Raw genomic sequence first — 7,736 nt, 5'->3', positions numbered from 1 at the left:
GAGTGATATGTATGAATTTAAGACAAATCTTATTCCTGACAGGTGTGTTTACCTGTCACAGGAAGAAGCCTTATTATACAGTTTAATAAAGAATGGCAGGAATAAATTGCTGAAGCGTTCTTTATGGGTTGAATCAGTCTGAGGGAGAAGAAGTTCTGCTGCCTCAGAAGTGTGGAGTGGAGCAGCTGTGATGGATTGTTCATGATGGAGAGCAGTTGTCCTTCACTGACACAAACACCTCCACATACAGGCAAACGATGGTTCCTGCCTTGTGAATCATTTTGTTGATCCTGCTGGCATCTCAGGCACTGATGCTTTATGATGATGAATAGCAAACAACAGGAAAGTAGATGGCACTTGCTACTACTGACAGGTAGTAGATCTCCAACATCTTGCTGCACAGATTAAAAGTTCTGAGCTTCCTTAGGAAATAGTCTACTCATCCCTTCTTGTACACTATACTGCCGGTCCTTCAGTCTGTCAGTCAGGTGAATGCCCAAATGTAAAGTCATGGTTCTCAACTATGTTCCCTAATGGCAAATACATTATTTCCAAGAAACGTGCATGATTTTTAAAGTGTAGTACTTCATTTTATTACTCCATGACAATATGGTTCTTTGTCATGGAGTATAGGACATGAGTTTTACATACATTTTTACCCTTTTACTGTGTTGTTGCTTATGTGTGGAAATGAGCAAGGTTTTTTTTTGTCTTTCCTTCACTGGTTTCTGAGAAGGATACATGACTGTGACCTGTAATACTTTCAGAATTCCAATAATTTCCTTGTGGTGTTTGTACAGTGAAACATTTCATTTATAAAGAGGGGTCCATGTGAACATATTGTTGAATGTGAAAACATGGGCTTTCCTCCAGACACCACCAATATTTCTGCTGTATGACTTCTTTATGGGACGAGAACGGTTTGAGGGCAAATAAAGTCATATTAACCACCACTTGCTTGCCGTCTAAATTTTAATGAAAACAACCGCATCATTTTCCAATTATTTTCCTTTTCCTAAAGGTTAGAATGTCTTCACTGTGCATCAAAACTATCCCTTGTCCACCTTCATTTCAGCAGCTGCCTCATAAAGGTGCCCATGTGTCTACCATACCCGGTCAACAACAGCCAATATCAGCTACTGAATGGCCCATCTCTAATGGGTTTCACTGCTACCTTGTTTTCCTGACAACCACACGGCGCTGTCTTGTATCCCCACACAATTCTCCCCTTGTTAGCGCCAGTCTCTCCCTCTTCCCCTTGCACTTCTCCCTGCCGCCTGACTGCAGGTAGAAATGAGTCATAAACAGACACCACTCACCGTGGCCAGTTTCTGTTTTACTGGGTGCTTCTGACACAGCCAGCTCTCGCTCAGTGGCAGCACGCTTTAAATGAAAAAGAAAAAAGAAAACACAGCTTCGACTCTCCTCAAACATCTTTTTTGTTGTCTGCTTGGTCTCACAAATGGTTGCAGTAAAAAAAAGGTATCCATGAAAATTATTCGGTCTGTTTGGCAAGTATGATTAGGGAATTTGTTACTGTTAGCTCATTCATAGATTTAATATGAGGCCAGTTTGGCTGCCACTTAGCTCGCTTTATAAGATCACAATAAAATACCTTCTGTGTTACAATATTCTTTACTAGATTTTGCTGATATAAGCAGGCAGCAATGCTTCTTTTCTTTTCTTTATTGCTGTATTCATATTTTTACATACTTCCGCTTGTACGCTTTTTTTTCTTGCAGGAGTTCTTCAGCTGTTTGAACTGATCTTTTGTTTAATCCTTAAGTCTATTTCACTTTTAGGAACAATAGACCTTACGCTTTTTTTAGAAACCACGCTTCCAGTAAATATTTTATTTTTCCTGTCAAAATGTTAGGGACTGCACACAAAAAGTGCAGGAGATGGGAGAACAGGTCATAAAGGGGGCAGGGGTAATTTTGGATCTTGAATTAATATTTTTATTTCAGCTTTCCTTTACATAGTAATGCTGCTATAAGTTCAATGTGAGGTACTCGATTAAACGTAATGTACCAGTATATGACAGAAGCAATATAGCATCATTATTCTGACATGTGAGAGTGGTTTTCTGTGTCTACAGGAGAGTTCAAAGAAGACCTTAATCGCCTCGAGAACAGGCTCACTTTTTCACAAAGTGAAGCGTGCCTTCTCACAGCCCTATTAATTTTCATCCAGTTACCGTGAAGGAAAAAACCTCCGTATGGTCTTCCAACCTAATTTATTGCAAAATGATCAAAACCCAGTAATTGCTCCTTCATTAAACATAAATATGTGGAATATATTGTCCATTTAAAGTGTAATGTGAGTTGTGTACTTGCATTTTATGTGCAGGTCATAATACTTGTTATTACACAATATTGAATTAGGAAGCAGTGGTGAAAAAAAAGTCTTCACTGGGGCAGACAAAGCCAATAAGCATTCTCGGATAGGTTAAATGATGTAGAAATGATGTATTTTAAACAGGGATTCAAGGGCCAAGTTGGATTGGTTTCTTTTGCTTCAACTAGCCAATCCTCACAAAAAAAGGTACTTGGGAGGTAGTATTTTGGGAAATGTGAAGGGGAATTCTCTTTCCTCTCTTTTGACTTTGTTTCAGTTTTCTTCTCCAAAGCCACAGTAATGTTATTTTGCTAATAACATATCGATCTCGCAAAAATATGTTAAACCGGTTCTTCCATCCAGACCTGAGAGTCTCTGAATGGTCATAGTATAGGGCATAAAAGAAAAAAAAGATTTTCTCTTTTACAGTGATCAGTTGCTATCATTTTTCTGTTGAACATAACCTCAACCATTGTTTTTTAATTTCAAACAGAAGTCTCAGAATACATAGCCGTGAGCATTAAACAGCCCAAGACGGTGAACACAGAGCTATGTTCAACTCATTTCTTTTCAAATGTCCACAAGTAATATCACCTTATAATGTGTGATCTACATCAGATGTACATCAGTCATAGGATAAGTAAACCTCAGTTAGACAACCAGAGACAATAGATGAAAATGTGCTGAAAAAGGGAGACAGGCATCAGATGTGAATCATAATCACAATCAGAAAGGGTTTTATTGCCAAATGTTGAGCAGGTTTAAGATAAGATAAGATAAGATAAGATAAGATAAGATAAAACGTTATTAATCCCTCGGGTGGGATAAATAAACTATACGAAGGGGATAAATAGAATAAATAGGAATAAAAATAAAAATACAAGTGAATTGCACATTTCAAGTATGGAGTCTATTGCACCGTTGACTATTAACAAAAGTATTGCACAAATGTTTACAACATTAGGAAATTGCTGCGGCACTTAGTGCGAAACGTGCTGTAAGACAAACACTTAAATAAACATGAAAATAAAAATTAAAAGTGCTAAGCAGATTGATGTATACATGTACGCAGGTGATGATCAGTGCAAAAATGGAACAGATGCAGAGAACACAGTGTAGGGTCATGTGTTTGTGGTGGGAACAGTTTTATGGTTGTTGTTCATGAGTCCAACAGCAGAGGGGAATAAACTGTTCTTAAGGTGAGAGGTTCTGGTCCAAATGGACCAGAGCCTCCTGCCTGAGGGGAGCAGGTCCAACAGACTGTGTCCAGGGTGAGAAGGGTCAGCTGTGATCCGAGCTGCACGCCCCAGTGTCCTGGAGGTGTACAGGAGGTGTGAGCCACCGTCATGGCTGTCTACTGAATATTAAGCTGGAATTAGAGTTGACTATCTTAGCTTAGCTTAGTTTAAATGATCTTTGTTTCATTTAGCTCAACATGAGAACTACAAATGGGGAAAATGACTGTAATTGGCATAAATGATTATATCAAGCCACAGTTACTTCGCGGAAGTCATTGCTCAAGGAAAAAGGAAAATTCAACACAAACCGGTATGAAAGCTAGAGTTTTACACTTGAGCTCTGTATGAACTGAAGAAATAAGATACGTTGTGTTTATTGGTGGGACTTTAGCAGCTCTAGTAGGAAGATTTTATTACCTTGGCACAGAGGCTGGGTTGGCTAGGCGTTTCCCTGTTTTTTCCAATCATCAGCCAGAGCTAACCTAGCAGGCAGTTGGCCGTAGCTTCATATTTACCAAACAGATATTAGCCTGAATCTATAAAGCCTGAACCATGAAATAATTACCAAGAAATAAATCTAATCATTTTTAACCTTTAGTGTGTTTATTAATCTTTCTGATAAATAAAAAAATATATGAATTTACATTTATGAGTTTTAATTTCTATCATTTTTGCTACATCCACCACCTTTGTTCAATTTATGGTTTTAAAATTAAAAAACAGTGCAATTTATTTATTTATTTTCAGGAAAAAGGTCACAAAAACTAATTACAAAGTTAGAAATGTGTCATTCCCCTCATTGTTATTAACAAATGGAAAGGATTTCTTTTCTGAGGTTGAGGCTTGTTAATTGTTTTTGCACCCAGTCCTACTGTGATAGTTGTCTCTCAGATTTAATTCCGATCCTCTGTGTGGATATATTTCATGGTGGTCTGCTATCTAACTTAACTATGTCCTGCCAATGTTTCTTCAGCTTTGCCTTCTCCAAGCCAAGGTGCTTCACGGTCACCCCACCCAACAGAGTAACTAATGATTTTCTCCTGTCAGCTCTCAATGGTACACAACCAGGGGTAGTGAATGAAGAGGTCTGGGCTCAAAGGATTATCAAAACTTTAAACAAAGCCCATAAAATGTGGAGTAAATATAAACAGTCATCCACCATTTATGCCTCTGTAAATCAAAGCATGTGTGTTTTTGTAGGATGAAGCAGTTGCAGGCAGTGACGGGTTTGACCACACGTAACATCCAGGTTCAATACTGGGATGTTGTCAGGAACAGCAACACATTTCAGCATGCACACGTGCTATCTATCACTCTACATGTTTGTCTTGCAGAAAATACTTTTCGGCCTTAATGGGATAAACTCAAAGGGCGCTGGAGAGATGGGCCAAATATTCCATGAAAAACCTCAGCTCTTTGGTTCCCTGAAAGCTTTCTTGGTCAACAAATGAATCCAAGAGTGGGAGAGGAGATGACAGTGCCAAAGACACCCACCACTGGCCTCAGTCTAATATCTGTCAAAATATAAATCAATAAGATCTGAAGACAAATGACTCGGTGCTGGAGGTTGCAAAGCCAAGCATCCCTGAGCTGAATCTGAATTCCGGCATCTCATATGAATTTCAATGATTATTTTTGTAAACTTTTTAGATATGCATCACCTTGCTCTGTTTGCATGTCAGGTTATAAATCAGCAGCCCACACTCCTGATTCAGGGCCCAGTGCTGACTTCAGCACCGTCACACTCTATGGCAACGAGATGAAGGTTATCGACCAGGCCCATGGGCCAGAAAACGATACAAAATCCCAGTGTGCACCCAGTGGCACCGGGCAGAACATCTGTGCAACTGCATAAGTCACCTTGATTTGTTTTCAAAACACATCAGCAATAACACAGAGGATACACAAGGGAGCTGATCAGTTTTTGACCCGTGTAATCCTTCCTCAACAAGCACTGTTTCCATGTTTGCTCCTTTTGTTATGCACAGCTTCACTTTTCCTCTCTGTAATTTTCTTTGAAAACATGACATTAGAGAGAATGCGGCACTATCTCCAAATTTGTGGCCATGATTATTCTTACCAGAAAGAGAGAAAAGGGAAATCTGATAACTCCAGATTATGTTGTAAAGTTACAGGCATGTGCTGCACTTGGGCGATTTGAATTTCTTTTTTTTTTTCCGTGGATTTGAAATTCTGTAATAACTGCTATCATGTGTATTTGTGCACTAGACAAAAAAAATTCTCTTGCAGCCATGGAAAGAAAGTAATACTGGTGAACAATACCCGTGCCTTCTATGATTGGCAAACCTCAACTCATACCCCCTGGGAAGTTGTAGAAGTGCTTTATATTTCAAATTCTACCCACACACACAAAAAAAGAAAAGAAAATGCTGCTGGAATGGATGAGCTCCACCAGCTGCCGAGACTTAGAGTGAAGATGATGTGATTCTTGGATTGGACTGAGAAGACATTTTCAATATTTGGCTCGGAGGTGTCAAAATTGTCATGCCACTGCCAAATGCTCTCTTAGAGATCAAACATTCTCTTTAATAAGACTGCCCGAGGGTTATGTAAGCTTAAACTCAAATATAAAGTCTTCCAATATGACTTCTTTCATTATTATTATTACACATTTCAGGAGGAAAGGAGCTACATGCTCATTTGGAAGTGAATAGATGGAACTGTCAAGAGTTTGTAGAAATCACCTGCAGACTGAGTTGAAGTCTGCTGGAGGTAATCTCACGCACAGTAATGTGGATTTAGCAAGAAAGGATGATTGGATGTTAAACCAATCCAGCAATACATAATATACTACATGTGGTAATACTCCAATCCACAATGAGCAATCAGGCTACTACACAAGGTGTCAGGGGAGCAATACATCTTAAGGCCCGTGCTGTGTGAGCACCGTCAATTACCAGTGCAGTGCTGCTCTGACATGAGACTGAATATTGTTTTTGGCATCGAAGGCAAGAGGGAGAAGAGCAAGACAGTGAGCAAGCCTAATTGTGATGTGCCATAATTTCCCGCTCAGGGCCTCTCAGTCATATGGGTGAGGTCAAAGGTGCAATAGAGGGAGTCCATCAGAGGCAAGGCGTGCTGAAGTCATCTGTACAGAGTTATTCGGTGTGAGGTGAAGTCAACTTGGTCAGACAGGAGACCTAATCAGATTTCAAAGTAAATACAGTGCCGCCGGCTCCAGAAGACTGAGTCCAAACATTGCTGCTAATTGCATCTGTCTTCATTTTCCGCATCTCACTGTACAACAGCAGCGAAAGAGAAACCTAGATGGAACAGGGACTATTTCAAAACCGCAGAGAGCACCTCAACGTTACCTCAATTTTTAGGTCGTAACTGTTCATTTTAGAGATTGCCAACTCTGATTGCTTCTGTCAGAAATCAAAATATAATGCCTGTGAAGTGTTTCTACTGGAATATTTCTTTCTTCTTCTTCTTCTTCTTTATACACGGAGACTGAAAAGGAAAATATATATAGTCTTGTCCCGTTTGCCTTATGTGGGACAGAGCATGGAAACCTACGTAAGCACAGTCAAGTAGCACAATTTGCTGCAACTGATCTCCTGTATTGTGACATTTCTGTACAGGAGAGCTGCTCCAAGTTAAACAGACGCCTTATGTCAAGAGGCTTTTTTTTTTTTTTACCATCACCACATCCAGCTGCATCTCAAAGTTATGGACGGCTTGTTCACAGAGTGCTTTTACCATCATGTCCTGAAAGTCCCAAGAGTTACGCCCGCCACATGGTGTTTATTGTAGGTCACCATTAGGGCCCTGGCCCTCAGTGACACCTTGGCAGACGGGGGAAGGCTTCCACCCCAGAGGAGCGTGAGTGACTGTTTTACTGTGGCGGTTTCGGTATTCTGTACTCCAGCAAAAACCCAACCACATATCAACTGACTGCCATATGCAGACTTGAAAATTACAAGTGCACAAATAGTCAGAGCTGAGTGTAATTTAAACTGTACATACAATGTTATTAATTGTGTCTCTGACAGGCATGATGACATTTCATTGTTGCCCTATACTGGTGAAGCCAGACTGTTTTTTTTTTTTTTTTTAATCATATCAGTGTCCTACAAAAAAGAAGAAGTCATGGACAAATAATCATGTTGCCCTCTCACCGTTAGAGCATCGGCAAAG

This window comes from Diplotaxodon limnothrissa, linkage group LG11, assembly GCF_057381915.1.
Source record: "Diplotaxodon limnothrissa isolate DT_005_m linkage group LG11, D_limnothrissa_male_GT1.1, whole genome shotgun sequence".
NCBI classification, from domain to species: domain Eukaryota; kingdom Metazoa; phylum Chordata; class Actinopteri; order Cichliformes; family Cichlidae; genus Diplotaxodon; species Diplotaxodon limnothrissa.
The sequence above is the reverse complement of the archived record's forward strand: the minus strand, read 5'-3'. Positions refer to the sequence as shown.